Below are 21,129 nucleotides of genomic sequence, written 5' to 3' on the forward strand. Positions count from 1 at the left end.
GCCCCTGAGGGGTCCCGGGGAGGCTTTATGGGGAGTGGTGCGTGGGTTCGGTTTTAAAGGATGCAAGGAAATTTTCCAGGCAGAGAGATAGAGGGAAGGCATTCAACGAAGAGGGTTTTTATGCATTTATCGGCCCGTGTGCCACGAGGAAACACACAGATGTGCACATGGACAGCCTGTGGGTGTGGAAACAGCTCAGTTGCTGTGTTGAGTGTAGTTTGGTTCCTCCTTGGTGAGCATCTCTGTCCTCCCTGACTAGTGTCGTGGTTCCCACTCCCTTCTTATCTTTGAGCATTTTCCCTGAACTTGTTCCATTTTGACAGCCAGAGCTGGACTGTTGCCTTCTGGCCCGACACTGGCCTTTTGGCAGGTGCGTCCCCTGCTGACTCACCCCAGGTTGCCTTGTCCCTGGAAGCCTTGGGCCTCAGGCTCATGGCGGCTAAGTCACGTCTCCCCAACCATTTGCTGGAGGCGTTGGTGTTAAGGAGTCTTTTCCAGGGCCTGACATTTAGGCTTGTGAAATTCTGTGGGTACATTTAGTCCATCCATCAAGCCTGTCTGGAATCTTGGTTCTGCTTCCTAACATTTGCCAGCCCGTGTCCTAGCAGGATTTCCTCCCTGCCCCTCCACCAACAGACTGCAGCTAGACAAGCTTTTTGAAAATGCTGTCTTCCTCATATTCCTTCTCTTGTTCCAAACCCTTTTATTACTGCTGAATGGATAGAGTTCAAACTCTTTAGCTCAGCACACACAACTTCATGATCTAGCACCAATCTACTTTTTGGACTGTTTTATTCTATTTTTCTTGCCCAAATAAGGATGATAATCATTTCTGTATCATAGGACTTTTGTGAGGATTAAGTGAGCTCATACTACAAAAGTGCTCAGAACTGGTTTTGCAAGAATTGTGAGGGGTCTGTGATCTTATGCCACTTGCAAATTAATAGGTTAGCCTGGCACAGCTTCATGGCTGCTAAGTCAGAGACAAGGATTTTGTCACTCACTGCAAGAGCAGTAGCCAGAGTATCAGTGTTTCCTTATGACCATTTCCTGGGCTCCAGCTCCCACAGGGTGACATGAAGAGGGCCAGGCGACAGCCTGACATCTGTGGGTTGTGTTAAGAAGAGAAGCCCTGAGCTCAAGGAACCCGAATTTTTTTTTGAATGGGCTCTAAGCAAACCTGCCCTCTGATAGAGGGGGTTACTATCTCTTTCTTCCAAGTCTTTCCTATACGAACCTCCTTGAAAAGATGGTCTGGAACCAGGACAATCAGTGCCTCTGCTCACAAAACGTGCAGAAATGCCAGATACCATGGTGAATTGTTGCCCCACAAGGGCCATGTGTGGTAAGTGCTGTGTAAGCATTAGTCATGCTGAGGGTGGTGGTGGTGTGTGCACTTACCTTCGGTATCGTGGGCCTTCTCCTTGACCCCAGAACATGACTTCTGCCCTTGGTGCCTCCAGTTACACAGTTCCTCACACCTCCCCCTCCTCCACCCCTTTCTACATACTCTGCATCCAGCTCTAGCTGCTCCAACACATCTCTCCTGACCACCCCAACTCAAATGGAGCGCCCTCTCTAAACTCGGACAGTATCATGTGTCCCATTCTCTCAGCACTTAGCAAATACTGTTTCCCTTCCATCAAGACTTTGGCAAAGCTCTTCCTGCCACTTGGAATTCCTTCTCTCTCTTTAGGTGAACACTACCTCGTCCCTTGTTTATCAGTTTGGAGGACATTTTCTCCAAGAAAACTTTCTGTACCCGTCTGCACCAGGGGTCTCCATTTGCTCCCATGGCGTCAGTGGTGACCTCCAAGTGGCATTTCTTGTCTGGATTTTCCTCAAGACTTGGAAATTCTGAAAGACCCTTGTGTGCCTAGCACCTGCCCGAGTGCCTGGCACAGAGGCATTTAATGAGCATTTACAGGTGAGTGGGTGATTGCATGAACGCATGATTGCCCATCTCACATATTCACGCAAATTTAACCAATGAGTCTAACCATGCTGGAAGCTCCTGGAAAGTGTCCCGTGGACACAGACACTTCAGTAGGTGTTTACTATCTTTATTGATGGATGAGAAAGGCAGTCAGTCACTCCGTTGCCTTTCAGATGTGTCAATGTTGTCTTGTTTTAAAGGACATCTGTGAGGCCAAAGGGGACCTCTACTTGAGGACGCACAGCATACATTGTCAAAGATACTATTCATTCTGAATTTATAGAAGGGAAAATTCTGGTAAGCCTCCTCAAAGCAATTTAAAAACCATAAACTTCATGTTCCTCTAACTTAGTAAATATCAAACTCATTTTGTCCTTAATAGTCTACAAAATCAACACTAGTTTAAACTAATGGTGTGTTTATAGTGTTCATGGCAAGTTTCAAATTGCAAATGCATTTTTACAGTGGCTTTTGAAGGTTGATTTTGGAAAGAATGACAGAACAGTCACCGTGAGACCTGGAGCTGAGTCTGAGGCTAGCTCCCCGTTTTCCATAAAGTGATTAAGTTATATGGAGGAGGAGGGGGAAAACTTGCGAACTCAACCCGGGGGATATGAGCCCTGAGGACACGTGCGGAGGTAGGGGTCACTGGTTAAAAACTAGTCCTCTGGGGCAAGTGAGCCTGCCTTTGAATTCTGCTTCTCTTAGTTACTGAGCCTCAGTTTCTTCCTTTGTAAAAGGAGGAAAATGACATGCAGCATAGGATTGTCATGAGAATTAAATGAGGTAACATGTGCCTAAAAACACATAGCTTAACACAGCATGTGGCACATGATAAGCCCTTAAATGGTAGCTATTACTATTAATGAATTATAGTCAGAAAGACCTAGATTTGTATCCCACCTCAGTCACTAAGAGCTCTGTGCTGGTCATTTCAAGCTGAGGGACAGGAGGAGTTGCTTAACGTCCCTGCCTCAGTTTCCTTATCTGTAGTAGAGAGACCATAGTAATACCTGGGTCATAGGGTTGATGTGATGATAAATTGGCAGATGACATGTAAAGTGCTTCAGGAACATATGGTGTATGGTAAGCACTCAGTAACTGTTAAGTTGAAAAATGATGTTAGTAATAATTATTATCCCCTTAATCTTTTTTTCCTCATTTGTTGGGAATACATGGTTGTAAGAATTGAAAGTATTTGCAAAGCACCTACCCCTGTGGCAGGCACATAGTAAATAGGTCCTCAGGAGATGGAAGCTATTGTTTCTAGACCCTCTTCCTGCCTCTGCCTGGTTTTCAGCTCTGAATCAATGGCTGAAGCAATTTTGAATTTCAGGGGCTTCTCTGACAGCACTGGGTGGGGGCGAGGGGCAACCCAGGGCTCCAGCAAAGCAACTGGGAACCGCAGCCTGGAAGTGAACTTCCCTAATCAGCGCAGCAGGATTCCAACAGCTGGTTCTACTTTGAAAGCAATTGGAACCTCCTGGGCCCCTTGCTCTTTTTCTGCAAGGAGCAAATGCCATCCCTCAGCTAAGATTTAGAAATTTGCCACACCGTATCAGAAACAGATCCAGCCTCCGGCAAGGTCAAGGTTCCCCAGGCTGCGGCCCCAGCTCCGGAGCCTCCGCAGCCTTCCTGGCAGCCTTGGAGACTGAGCCTCTGGCCCGAGGTGCAGGCTGCCTGGGGTTCTGTCAACAAGCACTGTCCTGGTGCTGGCTGACTAGAAACCACCACCCAAACCGCCCAGATTTCCACTTCAAAGAGTGAGTCAAGTTCGGATGTGGAGAGCACGTTAAATAACAATTTTTAGGATATGAGTGTGAGAGTGCAGCAGCAAGAATGCATTTGATTTGGAGAGGAACTGCTTCCTAAATGCCTGCCTTATAATTTCTTCCATCTGTCTGTATTTTTGGTCGCCCCCTGAGGCCTCTTTAGTGCCTTCAGAGTGGCCAACTAGCCTGGGTGCTGTAGGTACCAGAGGATGTTGGTTGAATGGCTGTTATCACCACACCACTGCCTGAGGTTTGATGAGTCACCTGGCGATTGAGTCCTAATTCTGAGTTTGCTAGCTGTGTGACCTCAGGAAAATCCCTTGCCTTCTCTGAGCTCCCTTTCCTCATCTGAAAGATGAGGGCCTGACTATATGCTCTTGAAGTTCCCTTGCAGCACTTTGATTTTCTAATCACAAGGGATCACAGATGCTATGATTGCTCAAGGCATGAAAAATAGCAACTGCCATTAATTAAGCTGTCATGCTGCAGACTTTACTATATCAGTGAGTGAACTGAATGAATGGATACAAAGATCTATTATTTCTTTTGAAAGAGAGAGTAAAAAGGGTGGTGGTTGCTAAGAGGGTGGGAGGTGGAGGAGGGTGTGGGGAGGTCAATAGTGATGGACAGAGACTTGACTTGGAGTGGTGAGCACACAATACAGTGTACAGATGATGTGTTGTAGAATTGTGTACCTAAAACCTGTATAATTTTGTTAACCAGTGTCACCCCAATAAATTCAATAAAAGTGAAAAAAAGGGAGGTAAAGTGACGTGTTGAGCACCTATTAGGTAATAGACACTACCCTAGATGCCTTAACACCTAGTTTTGTTCTCTTTTCCAGTCGGGTATTATTACAACAATTTGTAAATGCTTAAAGAGGTTAAGTAACTTGTCACATACCTAGGATAGCCAAGGATTTCAACCCACTTTGCATCTTGGAAAGGATATATGGATCTGATTTCCTGCAGGATTTTGAACCCCCTTCCTAAGTGTTGATGACAATCAGGAAGGGCTCAGGCTGAGGAAATCCTGAGTAAACACTGAGTAAATGGATGAGGAGGGTCTTAGTGATCTGCTTGGAGCGGGGCGGGGCTCTGCCCAGGCCACCAGTGCTGTGAGGAGGGTGGGACATAATAGAACCCAAGCTCTTGAGTCCCCTAGCCTTTGGGCTACAGTGTCTGCCTAGCATCAGCCAGCCCACCACATGAGCATGTCTGGGCCAGCCCTGCCCCCTTTTTCTTGAGCAGGGAATTCAATGATCAGGATGGTAAAAGGCACCTTGGGCCCTACCTGGTTTGGCTCAGTGGATAGAGCATCGGCCTGTGGACTGAAAGGTCCCAGGTTCGATTCCAGCCGAGGGCACATGCTCAGGTTGCTGGCTCGATCCCCAGTAGGGGGCATGCAGGAGGCAGCCAATCAATGATTCTTTCTCATCATTGATGTTTCTATCTCTCTCTCCTCTCTGAAATCAATCAATATATATATTAAAAAAAAATAAAATAAAAATAAAAGGCACCTTGGTTTGGCTCCTGGAGAACAGAAAGAAGTGGCAGAAAGACCGGAAGTAAGGGAGGAGGAGAAGAAAACAGGATGCAGAGACTGGGCCCAACTGGACTGGGGCCTGGAATTCCAGGAGGAGTCGTTTCCCCTTGGGCAGGACACCCACCACTCCTGCTTCAGGTACCTGTGTTGGTGGATAAGCCTGGGGCCAGCCTGCAGAGATTCCTGGGAGGAAGCCCCTGCCCATTTTCTAAACTGAGAGATGGACACCCACATGCCTTCCCTTCCCCTCCCCCTCCCTCCAGGCTTTCCTCCCACTGGACAGAGCCTCCGGAAACACATGGGCTTTGCAGAACGAGGTGAAGCTAGTCCCAGGGAACTGTCCCGGTGAGAGCAAGAGAACAGAGCACCCAGGATTCCTTGCTCCCACTCAAGAGGCTTTTCTGGCTCAAGCACCTGAAATTTCACTAGTCATGCTTTAATTAATGCAACAAATATTTTCCAAGCTCCTGCTTTGATCCTGACACTTCTAGACACTAGATATAAAATAGTGAGCAAAAGAGAATTTATTTCTGCCCTTGTGGCACTAACAGTCTAATTGGAGGATGGAGTGGAGGTTGGGGGGCATATTAGTTTCCATAACAAATAGCTAAGAACTGGATGTTGTGAAATAACAGAAAGGTACTCCTTCACAGTGCTGGAGGCCAAAAGTCGGACACCAAGGTGTTGATGGAGTTGTTTCCTTTTGAAGCTCTGAGGGAGAATTGGTTCTATGCCTCTCTCCCAACTACTGGCAATCCTCAGTGTTCCTTGGCTTGTCGCTGCATTGCTCCATTCTCTACCTCTGTCTTCTCATCACCCTCTCCTCTGTGTTCTTGTCTCCTTTTCTCTTCTTATAAGGACATTTACTACTGGATTTAAAGCCTATTCTGATCAAGGATATCTCACTTCAAGGTCCTCGTCTATGTCTACAAAAATCCTTTTCCAAATAAAGTCATCTTTACCAGGTTCCATGTGGACATATCATTGGGGGGAAGAGGGCGGGTGTGCAACCCACTGCAGAGGACAGTAATAAATTTAAATAAACAATTGCATAATAGCATATTGTGGTGAGTGGTGAGAGGAGACGAGAAACCTGGAAAGTTGTGGAATGGAGATAACATGCCCATTCCAATACTTAGCTTTTCTGAACCTCACATTCTTTATGAGAATTCTCACAGTTGATGTTAGGATTCAGTTATTTGAGAGTTAAATATGTAATTCTTGATTGAAAAAAATGATGAAAATGTTTCTGACAAATAGTTACATATAGAATTTCTTCTTCCACTGGCCTCAAATTGTCCTATTCATTCGTCTATCCAGTATGTTTTGCGACCCTATTCTGTGCTAGACTTTTGTTTTAATAGGCTCTGGGAATACTGCAGGGAATAATATAGACAAAAATTTGGTTTTGTCGTTGAGTTTGCATTTTCATCATTGTGATGGTTAATTTTATTTTTCAACTTGACTGAGCCACAGGATGCCCAGATATTTGGTTAAACATTATTCTGAGTTTGTGACAGTGTTTTTTTAATTGAAAGTCACATTTAAATCAGTAGATTGAGTAAAGCAGATTACTCTTCCTAATGTGGGTGGGCCTCGTTAAATCAGGTGAAGGCCTGGCTAGAACAAAAAGACTGACTCTCCCTGAATAAGAGAATTCTTCCTACGTGATGGTCTCTGAACTGAGACCTCAGCTTTTCTCCTGCCTTATGACTGAAACTGAGGCATCAGCTCTTCCTGTGGATGAGCCTGCCAGCTTTCAGGTTGGAACTCATCCCATTGGCTCTCCTGGTCTCAGGCCTTTGGCCTCAGATCGGAACTAAACCATTGGCTCTCCTTGGTTTCCAGTTTGCTGACTGTGTATCTTGGGACTTGTCAGCCTCCATACTCACATGAACCAATTTTTTAAATCTCTCTCTCTCATTCTGTTTCTCTAGAGTGCCCTGACAACTACTAATCATAATCACCATAATCTTATTTGTATATGTCTAGCACCTTCTTCATCCGTTATCTTTTTAAATTCACAAAACAACATTGGGAAGTAGGCAGAGCAAACACTGAATACAGAGGAGGAGACTGGGGCCTAAGGAGGATCCCCTTTCATTGACTGGTCCCCCCACCAGAGAAACAGCCTCAGGTCCTTGCAGCCAGAGGACATGTAGGAAGCTGGATGGTAAGGTTGTCCTCAGGTCAGGTTTTCTAAGCCTCTTTAACAAGAGAGCAGCATTTCGATTATTATTATCATTTTTCATTTTGTGGCCAGGGTGGAAAACTAGTCACTCTCCTCTTTGATTTTTAATATAGCATTGGTCATCAGTTAGAAACCTCTTAAGATTCCCTCAGGGGGAAATATGAGACTGCTAAAACATGGGCTAGGCAAATCTTGTGAAATAATATATCTGTAAGATTTTTTAGGAAAGCTTCAACTGGACTTAAAAAAAAGAGTCTAGATGAGTCATGGAGACTCCAGTTTAAAATGATTTTGAATTTATAAATCCCTTCCTTATGGAGCAAGGACACTGAAGCCCAGAGGTCCACTGGCTTCCTGAGGCCCACAGTTTGAAAGGAATGTACTGACATTGTTGCTCAGATGCCTTGACTGAACAGATGCCCAGTGCTCTGTTCATGATTTTATGTTCATGCAGTGAATGCAAGGACTCTCTTTTCCCTCCCCACAGCTCTCGGGGTCATTTCATGCCAACCCCGTGGAGTGGGGATGAAATGGCAGTGAAAAGTGTGTTCACACTTCTGTTTTCTCTACACTCTTTGCTCACAGATGATCCTTTAAAACACAGGTTACCACTAATGGCCCTGCATTTGTGAGCAAACTAATTTGGAGTCCGATAGACTTAGGTTTCAATCACATCTCTCTTGCTTGCTACCTTTGGAAACTTAAACAAAATCCATATCATCTCAGACATCAGTTTCTTCCTCTACTAAGTAGGCATAGTACCACTCTAATTTTTACAGGAAGACTAAATAAGATAATGCATGTAAGGCACTCAACACAGTGCCCAACATAGTAAGTGATCAAAAACACTACCAATTATTATTAAGGTGAAATTCACCATCAAGACCATATACTAGCTTCAAGGCTAAGTTCAAGGCTGCCTCCCATACCCACTCCAGCTAGGAGTGAGTGCATTCTTCTCTGAATTTAAAGTTATTTTATGGGCCTTTCATGGCCTTTTATGTTGTCTTGCATTGTCCCTGTATCACCATGGGAAGTCACTTTCTTTTCTGGGCCAGGTTTTTCTATCTGTGAAATGGAGGGTGGGGGAGGAGAAACACCTCCCTCACAGGGGTTTTGAGAGATTTAAAAAATTATAAAAGTGCTCAGCAAACTGAGAAAATTTAAACATTCATTCATTCATTTATTAATTCATTTGTGTGTTTATCAAGGAAAAGCTGCTGTGTGCTTGGCATTGTAGTTGGTACTGAGAAAACATTGGCAAATAAGACCCTGTCTCTGTCTTTGTGGACTTAACAGTCAGGTACATTTCAGTATATGAGATGATGATGATGATTTTATTAATTATCGTCATCAAATCTCCTGGGATAGATGAGAGCTCTTGGGTGGCAGGGACCTTCATGAATATTAATCACAAAACATGTCAGGGGTCAGATTAGAAATGGCACAAATGAAATTCGCAGAATATGATCATTCCATTTTCCTGCTTAAGGTTCAGTGGCTCTGAGGATAAAATCCTAGTGTTTGAAGCAGGGCAGTTTTTAAAGTTCTTTTTCAGGTGAGCAATGTGTCACTGCTCAGCCCTCTGTAAATCTCCCTTGATGCTCCAGCACACAAAACTCCACTTAGATCTCTCATACCCCATTCTCTTCCTCGTGCTGTTAACTATGCCATCCCTCCCTTTTCCTCTGTGTAGCAAACCCTTGCCTGTCCTCTCAGGACCCTCTTTACCACTCCTTAGGGAGGCTCAGACACCTGTGTGCTCAGTGGCCTTCTGTGACCACCTCCATTGAAGTGGCAGATGCTACCATCTGCATTTTTGTCTGTATCCCTGATAGATGGAGACCTCTATGCCAGTGACTCCTTCCCTGACATCCAGCAGATAACCTGGGACAGAAGGGCTTAGTGTGTGTTGGGGGAGTTAATGAGTGTCATTCATCATTCAGTCTCGGCTACCTTCTCAAGTCTTGGGTTGAATACATTAATCAAGCATCCATTCATTTAAAAAGGGTTGGGAAACAGAAATTGCTTTTCTGCCACTTCCAAGAGGGGGAGTTTGATTTTTACCCAGGGCCTCTTGGAGCTGTCTGAATCTGTTGCCACAATAAAGATGGGTGTGGATTCCAAGGATACCAAGGGAAGCAAGAGGCTGCTAAAGGAAAGAGATTTGGAGACTCCTCTCTATCCCAAGAGGGCTCAGAAGTGGTTCTCAGTGTTGTCAGTGTCAGGAGAGGAGAGGACTTCCCCATTTCACCAAGTGTTTGCAGTCCTAGACAAAGGACTTCCAGACTGTTGTCTAAGAAGTATCTTCTTCAACTTAATTTTCTCCTGGGATCCCCATGGCATGATTCGAAGAAAGACTGGACTGACATCCTGGTTCTTCCACTTGCTGGTTGTGTGACTTGGGGACCCCTCTGAGTCTTGGTTCCTTCTCTGTAGGAATCTACCTCACATGGTGGTGGAACAGGTTCAATAGGATGACACCTGCAGTGCGTAGCCCATTGTCCAATGCCTCAAACACATCTATGAAGTGTGAGTTCTCATTTTTCCCTGTCACAAACACTCACTCTGAACATGCTTCCAGTTGTTAACACTGACTAGTTGACTAGCGATGTCTGAGCCAGCAAGATGTTTCCTGAAATCTGCTAACAAGAACAATGACACCAGGGGAGTGATTACTATGGACCAGGCGCTGTCCTAGGTGCTTACATATATGATTCTTTCCAGTATCCCTATGGGGAATACTATTGTTATCCATATTGCTATTCCTAATTTTCAGAGGAGGAGACTGAGGCACAGAGAGGATACTAGTCTTGCCTATGGCTGCACAGCTGACAAGTAGGGAGGCAGGGATTCTGGGTCCAGAGCTCCACGGGACTAATAGAGCTGGTGCACCACTCACACTTCAGCCAATTTGAGATTCAGGTGAATAGTTAACCAGTGGTACCAAACCAAGCCCTATAATCTCAGCCTAAAGCAAAGAAACTTGTTCTTCTAGGAAGTTTGTGGAAGTCACATTCTCAACAAGTGTAGGATTTCCAATACCTTTTGGAATGTTAAAAACACTTCAAGGAACTCCTCTCTCACTATCTTTATACCTTCCCAGACCTTTGAAGTCCAGGGGTCTGAGATTGGAAATCCCAATGTGACCTAACTTCTCATGAAAAGGAAGGAAGGGAGAGAGAGAGAGAGAGAGAGAGAGAGAGAGAGAGAGAGAGAGAGAAAGAAAGAGAGAGAGAAAGAGTCACAATTAAAATACTAATTACCACATTTAGCTTGAGTATAGTAAGCAGCCCAGCTAGTGTGCCTCAGTGGTTGGGCGTTAAACTATGAACCAGGCGGTCACGGTTCGATTCCCGGTCAGGGCACACGATCAGGTTGCAGGCTTGATCCCCAGTATGCAGGAGGCAGCCGATCAATGATTCTCTCTCATCATTGTTGTTTCTATCTCTCTCTCCCTATCCCTTCCTCTCTGAAATCAATAAAAATATATTTTTTAAAAAGAACTTCTTAAAATTTACCAATACCTTTCCATGTAATGACTCATGGTGTCAATAATAATAATGATCATAAATATTTGATGCTAATATTAATAATCATGATTCATTAGAACATTGATACTGTGTTAGGCCATGTTTAAATGTTATTTACTTTTTACAACAATGAAAGATGTTTATTATTTTCTTTGGTTTACAAACGAGGAAGCTGGTTCATACATTACCTCACTTAATCTCTGTCATAATCCTTTCAGGTTAGTTCTCTTATGGTTCACATAACAGATGAGGAAACTGAAGCTCAGAGGGGCTAAGAAACTTGCACAAGTTCACACAGCGAATTGGAAGCAGAGCTGGTTCTCAAATTCAGATTTTTCTGACTCGAAAGTCTAGGTTTTGAATCACTGTGCTGAAGTTCTCAAAATAACCCCTGATATAGGCAAATATCATCCCCATTTTTCAGGGGGAAAATTGAGGGAATGGGGGGAGGGACTGGCTTATCTAACATTCTCTCAGCTCCATTGTCCTCTCTGGGTCATAATGTCTGGTAGTTGCACATAAGGGCTTTGGAGCAGCTGGTGCTTAACACAGTGCTGGGACCTGGTGAGCTATCAGTAAATGATCACTGCTGTCATTTCAGTGTGGGAGTTGAGCAGCCCACAATCTTGGGCACACACCTGGTACCTATGTCCTAGACTGTCTGTATCCTGTTGGATGCCAGCTTGTGCTCAGCCCACAGGACTTCTTTATCATTTCCCTTCAATGCCCACTGATGACACACCACCCTGCTAAAGGCCACCTGAGTCTTTGTGGGAGGCCTGTCTGAATGGATGTGTCCCAGAGGAGACCCTTGGAGCAGAGACCCAGCCCCTGACTCACTCTGAGCTGTCCCCATCTGGCTGAAGCTGGCCCTGGAGCCACCCACCACTCTAGCACCCGCTGCCGCTGTCTTCTTGGCACAGAGCTCTGGCTGCAGGCTTTGGACTCCGGGCTGCAGAATTACTCACTCACTGATTCTTCCGTTGGCATCTGCTGGTATCCAGGAAGAGGCTTTGTATTCTCTCTTCCTCACCCCGCTTTTCCCCTGTCTCCTTTATTACTGCGTGAATTGCTGGGGCCAAAGTTGGATTGCTCTCCCCTTTCCTCCAAGGACCAGGATCCCGCAAGGATCACCCCTGCACTGGCAAGGCTGGGAGAGTGGGACGCCAGGCCTGGCTCTGTGCCTCTGCAGGAAGACTTAGTCACTGGCTACCACGGGCTGAAATGGATTGGAGATGTCACGGGGAGGAAATGCACTTCCTATGAGTTAGCAGAGGTTGGTCTTTTAAAAAAAAGCCTTTTTATTGCACAGAGAAAGTTAGTGGCAGATTGATTTCCCCTTCTGAGAGTTCCGACTCAAAGCCCCTGGATGCTGCTGTTGTCAGGCCCCTTCCACTCAGCACTCGGAAGTCACGGGAGGCATGTGACAAAACGGGCCGGGGAGAAGGAAAACTAGATGCTTTACACACATCATCTCACTTTATTCCCACAACCACCTAGGCATTGTCCCCACTTTGCAAGGCTTAAAAAATGTGGCCCTCAGAGTGCTGTCTGAATCTGTCCTTGCCTGTCTGAGATCACACGGTACATGGCAGAGCTGACATATGGACCCAAGCCTCTCTAATGCCAAACTCACAGTAGGGGAAGCGGCTCTTCTGTCTCTTTCTCGCTCTCTGTTTCCCATTTTCTTCTCTTTTCCATTTGTCACCTGCTCCCACCCTCCAAGGAGTCAGAGATTTTCCAAAGGATTGAATAACTCCAATACTGCCTTGCATACAGTAGGTATTCAGTAAATACACACTGACTCTGAATTGCTGTGCCATGACTTTTAAGAGCATTTGCATTTTCACAAAAACTTCCTGGAAAAGATAATATCCAACACTGACAACTAAATGGTGAAAATCCAGCCCAGGGCATCTTCAGTGGGGCAATTCTTCCCTGCCTTCCTCCCTTCCTCATGTTTTTTTCTCTCTTTCAAAACAAACAATGGCACTAATCTAAGTGCTTTATACTTATTTATTGATCTAACCCTCAGTACCCCTCTATGAGGTAGGCACCTTTATTATTAGCAGCATCCTGTTTTGCAAATAAGCAAATGGTGCACAGAGGGGCTTAGTTTTCTGCTCAGGAACACACAGCTTTTCATTAGTAGAGTTGGAGTTTGCAGGTGGGCAGTGAGGCTAACCACTGCCAGCGGACAATTCGGCCTGCCCAGGCCGGGTCAGCTTCCTGAAGCCACTTCTGTCCCTTACATCCGCCTGACACTGTATGGTTTCCAAGATATGTCCATGTGTCTCATGGCACTGGATCCTCACCATCAACTGTGAAGTGAGGATCATTATTCCCATTCACAACAGAGGAAACCCAAGCTCCAGGAATTTAAGTGAATCACCCAAGGTCACACAACTAGTAAGCTGGCCGAGCTTGGGAGCTGAAACCGATGTGTGGTCCACTTATTTCAATGAACGAGGCTAGTGTGGGGGACTTGGGGAACTGGGGCTGACCAAAGCAAGGACAGAGCTCTGAGCAGGAAAAAAAATTGCTCAATGTGCCCTTTTTTTCTTTCTTGACAATTGAGCAGGGGAAGTGTGTGTGTGTGTGTGTGTGTGTGTGTGTGTGTGTGTGTAATAGTCATAACGTATTCCTCAGACCTTGAGGTTTTAATAAAATGTGAAAACATTTTTACCAGCACCCTCCCTTCCCTCCTGATTTGTAGGCTCTGCATAATTTAAGGAAATGTAATCCATATGTTTGATTATTCATACTTCCATCATCAAAAATATTGTTGATTATTTGAGGGCGTTTGATGTTCTGGAAATCTTGGGGGGGGGGGCAGTAGAGAAGGGAGAATAATTTTTTTAAAAGCATCCTTTCTTTTCCTACTTTCATTTTCCTTGAAGAACGCTTTATGGCATTTCACTGGCAGATGAATGAGTGGTTACTAGAATATTTCACCTTTTCCTGTAGATGTTTAACATAGCGATGAATCCAGGGATGCAGTTCTCAGTCTTAGGGCTCTTGTGTGGAGGGGAGGAGAGTTAATATTTATGGACTTCCTACCCTGTGCAGATACTTTACCTACAGCATCTTATGTAGTGTTTATAGCACTCCTGGGAGGAGGTGCCATGGCTCCATTTTATAGAAGAGGGGAGCGAGGCTTTGAGGCCAGGAAGTGGTCCGGCTGGAATGCAAATCGAGCTTTGCCTGATCCTAAGCTGTGGTGCTCATACCTTTCAGCTTCTTCAAGGGAATTCAAGGGTATTTGCCACCCAAATCAGAACATTACTCAATTTCCTTACATTCCCATCTCTATATCACCGACCAACCTCTGCACCCAAATCACTTCCCTCTCAGAGCCCTTGCTCACCTGTACAGGTAGTGAGAGCTAAGGTTCGGATTCAGTGTCCCCATTCACTGAGCATCTACTATGTGTGGGGTACAGAGCTAGGTGCATGGAGGGACTGGCATGAACCACACAAGTCCCCTCTCCTCTGGAACTAAAGCAAGTCGGGGCAGCTGATGTACCCCCAGCACTGATCACCCTTCCAGGGCATGATGACACTGAAGCCTACAAGCTACAACCTCAAAGAGGTCGTCCATAAAGGAACCTCTCAGTGACACCCCCTCATCTTTTAATTAGCAACATCGCACTTCTTACAGGATGACATTTTTCTTGTTTATCTATTTTTTTATTATTTACCTCTACTCCTCTTCCTTTCCCTCTAGAAGTATAACAGTTCCTGGCATATAGAAGACACTTAAGAAATATTTGTTGGAGGAAAGCATGTCTTACTCATCATTGCATCCGTAGGCCCTAAAACAGACTAGGGATTTAGTACTAATTCCATCCAGTATTTACTGAGCGCTTATCACATGCCAAGCACTCTTGGAAGGATGTTACTGGTACTATCTCAGTTTTACAGGAAACCTCTGAGGTAGATGCAATTATTATTCCCATTTTACAAATGAGGAAACGGAGGCACAGAAAGGCCATGATGCCACAGCTAGCAAGAAGTGGGGCAGAGTTCCAAACCCACAGTCTCCACCCCAGAGCTGGAGCTCTTGACCTTGATTCTAAGTGTTAATGAATCCATGAATGCTTCGGAGAACTATCGCTAAGCGGAGTGTGGAGTCTAGAAGCATGGTGCTCAGTGTAAGGAGAATAGAATCAATGCATTACATCTGACAGAATCAAACTTTTCAGAGAAGTTGACAATGAGTCTTAGCCTTAGAACGGTTGGGTGTCAACATGTGTACTCCAGAATCGAGAGTCCAGAGTCAGAACCATGGCTGAGATTGAGGCAAGGATAGATTATGCATAGAGATGTGAGTGAGGGATGAAAAGGGTGGGGAATAAGGCTGGAAAGGGAGGAGGGAGCCCAATAGGGGAGAGTTTTGAATGCCAGGTAAACAGATGTGGTCTTGGTGCTGTGGGAAAGGCGTACCATGGCAGGTTTCCACACACGGAAATGCCATGATCCGAGCCTCTTAGCTCAGGTGTGGTTAACCTTGTGCTTGAGCTGCAGGGACTCTGGTTCAGATTGCATATCACATCTCATTAAATTGTCCCAGGAATCCCTGGAGGTCCAAAGTGCTGTTCCATTTTACAGATGACACCATGGATGCTCAGAGAGTTGAATTTTCCCAAGTTGATCAGCTGTTACGTCAGAACTAGAGCTCTAATTCCGGTCTGCCCAGACTTTTCCACTCCCAACTAGGTAAACATTCCCACAACTCCATCAAGAAAGGAATGAACCCCCTTCAACTTCCAAGGGAAAGGATTATTCCCTGGTCACTTCTCCCTTCTCAACATTCAGGCTGTTGCCAGGGGAGAGAGTTTCCCATGTGGAGGGAGGAGCAATAGGGTGGGGATAGTGGGGCAGGCAGGGGCATTAGTGGAGAGAGAGCCTTGTGGAGGAGGGGAGGACGGGAAGAAAGGCAGCAAATTGTTTCTGGATGGAATTTTCCAGACAGGGCCTCAGTCAGAGAACAAATGTGCCTTCTGAATTTTCACTTTAATTGTTACTGACCTTTAGTGAGATGAGCAAAATTACTCTCCCGCGCCCCTCCACCCCCACCCCTTTTTACAAAATCATTTTCCCTGACTTCTCAAAAATGAGGTTTGGCCAGCCTGGCCCTGACTACCGACTATGGGAAAACAATGCATCTCCTTATGGCCCCAAACTGAGCCTTTGCAATTAATCCATTGATCTCAGTAGAAAACCCTATTGTATCAGGGTCTGCTGGGAGAAAGCTGCATCCTGCCCCTCTCCCGCCCTGCACAGAATGCTCATTGAAGTCAGCCCCCGAATTGATGGCAGGATATGGCCCCAACAGCCTACAAATTAAAGGGGCTCAGAAAATAACATTGCCTGGGCAGGGAGAGTAGGGGAGGGTCTGCTTCCTTTACAAGCTGTGGGTAAGGGTCTGCCTGTGCTCAGAACTCTTGGAATTGTGACGGTTTCTGCTTGCCCCTGAGCCTCAGTTCTCCATAGTGTGTCCTGCAGCTTTAGACCCTTAGGTCTCTAGATTGCTGAGTGTTTGGCTTTTTGTCAATGCTGATAACATTGACGATAATGATACTGCCTGCGATCTGTTGGGCACTGAACACTAGGTAGCACCAGTCCCTCTGCCTCACCTCATTTACTTCTCACACAACCTTTAATGAGGGTGATGGAGATTGTGAGGACTCTCTTGTTGAGTGGGTCCCATGTTCCAGGTGCTTTACACCTTCTTTTTTCATTTAATCCTTCAAATGGTAGAAGTGAGCAGAGCTGGCTAGCTGGACCCAATCCACTTGTCTTCAAAAGACATTATGTAGTAAGCATCACTGGAAGCACAAGACATATTTCCCAGAGCTCCTCTGAGGTGGAACATATTGCTGGAAGGAAGAGTTACATGAGCTATCTGGGCTGATGCGTGAGCCCTGAGGGTTCTAACCTTTCTTCCATGAGAGAGGGGGAATTATTGCAGGACTTTTGCTGAATGGAGAACTGGTGGGATGCTGCCATCCTGGGCACCATGCATGCTTGTAAGGTTGCACACTGCTTCCATATACCGTGTACATTATGTATAGCGTGTGTGTATGTCACACACGAGCCCTGCTACATACACTGTAATGGAGACAGTTCTACATGGCAGACCTGCCATGGTCCTCCTTTTCAGCTCTTCCCTCATCCAATAAGCCCTCTTTCTTCTAAATGAATAAACAAGTAGTCAAAGCATTTTAAACCCTCAGGGTGCACCTACATTGTCAGTCTAGCTCTGTAGGTGGGTATTATTTTCATTTTACAGATAAAGACATGGGCACTACAAGGTGAAATGACATGTTATAGGACCCACAACTAAGTAGTTTATTCAGAACCAACAAGAATGTAAGCTCTAGGAAAACTGGATTCTTTCTCTCTTACTCAAAATATACCTCCAATATCTATAGAACTACATACCACCTATATCTAGTATAATGCCTGGCATATAGACAGTGCTCAATAGATATTTGTTGCATAAAAGAAAAAACGTGACTTTTTGCTCTTTTCTAAAAGATTCCTCTCTGCCCTCCTGACTACTACACTGCTATTTGTCTGGTCCTTATGTTTTTAGATAATCCTTCTACAAAGACCTGTTAATGAATGCCACAAAAAGTTCAGGAGGAAAGGGGGATTCCTCAGATATTAAAAAAAGGTATGCTTCCTTTCATCAGAAAACAAGAGCTATAGAATTCCACATATTTCCCATTTAACTTGGCTTCCAAGAAAGTCAAAATTAAATCTGGTGCTCAATTTCATATTATAGTTGGGTTAGATTCAGAGTAAAGTGTTGTGTGTTTTTTTTCACATACTATGTGGTTTCAGCTCTTTCTCTCTCTCTGTACGTGGCTCATCTTTACAGGTGTCTTTGAGGTATAGAAAAGACATAGTCTAATAATAATTGTTTTCATGATGTCACTAGAGCAGTGGTTCCCAACCTTCTAATGCCGCGACCCTTTAATACAGTTCCTCATGTTGTGGTGACTCCCAACCATAAAATTATTTTCGTTGCTACTTCATAACTGTAATTTTGCTACTGTTATGAATCATAATGTAAATATCTGATATGCAGGATGGTCTTAGGCGACCTCCGTGAAAGGGTCATTCGACCGCCAAAGGGGTCGCGACCCACAGGTTGAGAACTGCTGCACTAGAGCCTTGTGTTTTCTGGAGCCACCTCCTCCGTTCTAAGATCTCTACTGGGAAGCTACACCTAGTCCCTCACTTTTGCTGTAAACTTCACACTTTATCTATATCAGTAGTTTTCAACCAGGATGGGGTGGGTTCAGTAATTTCACCCTCAGGGGACATTTGGCAATGTCTAGAGGTGTTTTTGGTTGTCACTGGCAACTAGAGGGTAGAGGCCAGAGATGCTGCTTAATGTCCTACAATGCATAGGACTACTGCCACCACAGCAAAGAATCATCCAGCTCCAAATGTCAATAGGGTCAAGTGTTGAGAAACCTTGATCTATACCTGTCAGCCCTCTATCTGTGCTTCTCAACTATCATGACACATGTCATGGAAATAATCTGGACTTCACCCCTTTTTCTCTTCCCTTGACTAAGGCTCCTCCAGGGAAGCCTTTGGCCAGCTTACCATATATTCTCTCCTGAGCAGGCTATTCATTGTCCCCTCTCCTCCCTGCTTCCACCTCGCTCACATACTAAAGGAACCCAGACAAACAAGGACCCCCATCTTACTCATCTTTGGATCTTTGATTTCAACACAAGTCCTAGCATGGAGACTTTTCTATTTAAGTTACAGGGTCATCTCGCCTTTTTGGCAGTGGGAGGAGAGATATAATTTCAGAATGAAATGGTTTTCTTCTTCTGATTGCCTTTAATTACACAGTCCCATAGAGGAAGTTAATAAAAACATAGCTCTCCAGAGGTCTGTGCTGATAGCCTTTGGACAGAGCCTGGGTGTTTTTGCTGTGAAGGCATTCCCGACGTCTGCCCCTGCCATCCTGTGTTCTCTTAGTTGACTGAGTAGCATCAGGCCTTTGGGTCAAGGGCCAATTTTATTGCCAACAACTCTACTCTGTCCTGGCATCCTAATAATCTGTTATAACTGTTCTTCCTCATATCAAGCTGCCTTCTTTAAATTTCTGCATACCTGCCTCAATTTTTCTGCTTGACACCTCAGGTTCTTCCTGGGGTGGAGCTCAGCTTTGCACACAAGCCTTATGGGTTGAAAGCAGGCTGCCAAGTCTACTTTTCTCTGGTGGGGGCAGAGGGAGGGAAGGTTCTGGGTCCTGCTTTTCTTCCTCATCCAAGGGTCCTTCCTGCCGTGACCATGATGGTTTCTGCAGCCCCATGTGATGACCTCCACCCCAGTTGTGAACATAGCTTCTGGCTGTGTCCCAGTGAGGGATAGCACCCCCTTGGCACTGCCATTGGGGGAGGTGAACTCAGGCTTACTCCATCAGTTAGACACCTATTCATTCCACAGCATTTAACGCTTGCGGCAAAAGTACTGGGTGCTAAGCACCATGCTGGCCATTGGGTTCACAAGATTAGTAAGATCCCATCACTAGCTCACAGAGAGACCAAATGACAACATACTGTGCTCTGAACACAGGGTGTTAGTATTATACTCCTGAAGACAGCCAACTCAGACTGAGGGAAGGTGGTCAGGGTGGCCTTCCTGGAGGAGGGGATGCCTGAGCCAGGTTTTAGGGGGTTTCTACTGGCTTACCCAGCTGCTCCAGCCAGACTGGTCTCCCAGCAACTGCCTCCCACTGGTTGTCCTCCTCCTCATTCCTCTCAGCCTCCAGCTTCCCAGACATCTGTGTTGTGCTGCTTGTGGCAATTCTCTTTTCTTAGAGAAAAAAAAAAAATTGAAAATGGAAAAGAGAATGGTGCACCCATTGGGGAAACTTTTGTCGTCTGTAAAGTTATCACTCAGCTTATAAGTAAGCTGAGGATCCCAAAGGTTTGACTTCGGGTTGTCAGCTGCTTCAAGGTGCTCACACTGAAGGCTTCTGTTTCCTGCTGGGGTGGAGGTGGGGTCGCCACCCCTATCACCCAGCTCCAGTACCACCAGAGAGAGACCAGGCCAAACCCTGGCGGGGAGTATTATTTGAATGCTCACAATAGCTCTGAGCAGTGGCTCTCATCGTCCCCATTGCATTGCTAAAGGAACTGAGAATCAGATGGGCCGAGTTGCTTGCTAATAGAGGCAGAAGCCAGGATGCAAAAGCGGGCATTTCAGTCCAAATCCACGTTCTTCACACCCCATTCTCTTAGCACAGCTAAACCTCTCCTGTTTTCCTCAGGCTTGCTCTCTCAGAGCTGCTTCCAGATGAAATGGGACCAGAACAGAGCTTATGCATTGTGTTATGTCGCACCTCCTTCTCTCCAGATTCAGAGCATGGGTCCATTTACGGAGAGACTCAGATTCTCCACAGGGGCATTAGATAAAGGCTGGAGCCCGAAATGCTGTTTTGGAAAAGATGAAACAACCCTTGCCATGTTTATATTCAATTCCGGAGACCTGGTTAGAAAAATATTTTTAAAAAACGGAAGGAAGAGTAACTCTGCACTCACAAAATGTGGGCTCCTCCTGGGGCGGGGGAGGGAACCTCTGCCCTCGGATTCTGTTCCCAGGAGTGGACATGTCCAGCCCCCAAGCTGCCGTTGTGAGATGAAAGGGAATCTTTCAACATTTCCTCCTATTGTCTGAGCTTTCTCCCTGCTTTGTTACCATAACGTTCTTTTTTGGAATTCCATTAATGTGGGGGTTTCCCCTCCCCCAGAAACAATTAGAAGAGAACAGTTGGCAAAGCCAGCCAGGAAAGACCTGTGGCTCACTCTGAAGTGAGTAACTATCACGTGTCTTGGAATGGCTGGCTGCTGCCAGGGGAAGGAGTTTGAGCCTAAAGAGGAAAACACGAGTACCCAGTGAAGTGGAAGATGGGCTGTCTGGCTGCGGTGGTGGAGACACTGCGAGGCACGGGGAGGGCTGAGTAGGACCTGGGGATCGGAAGACCTGGGCTCACATCCCAGTTTCACCCTTAACTAGTTGCATGAACTTGAGCAGGGTATTTTACTTTTCTAAACCTCCCCAAGTCCGTCAGTGAAAGTAGGAATTCTGCCTCGGTTATGTGGATTCTGGTGAAGAT

This window comes from Myotis yumanensis, unplaced genomic scaffold (assembly GCF_028538775.1).
Source record: "Myotis yumanensis isolate MYYU_CA2020_CCGP unplaced genomic scaffold, mMyoYum1.0.hap1 SCAF_2, whole genome shotgun sequence".
In the NCBI taxonomy this organism is placed as follows: Eukaryota; Metazoa; Chordata; class Mammalia; order Chiroptera; family Vespertilionidae; genus Myotis; species Myotis yumanensis.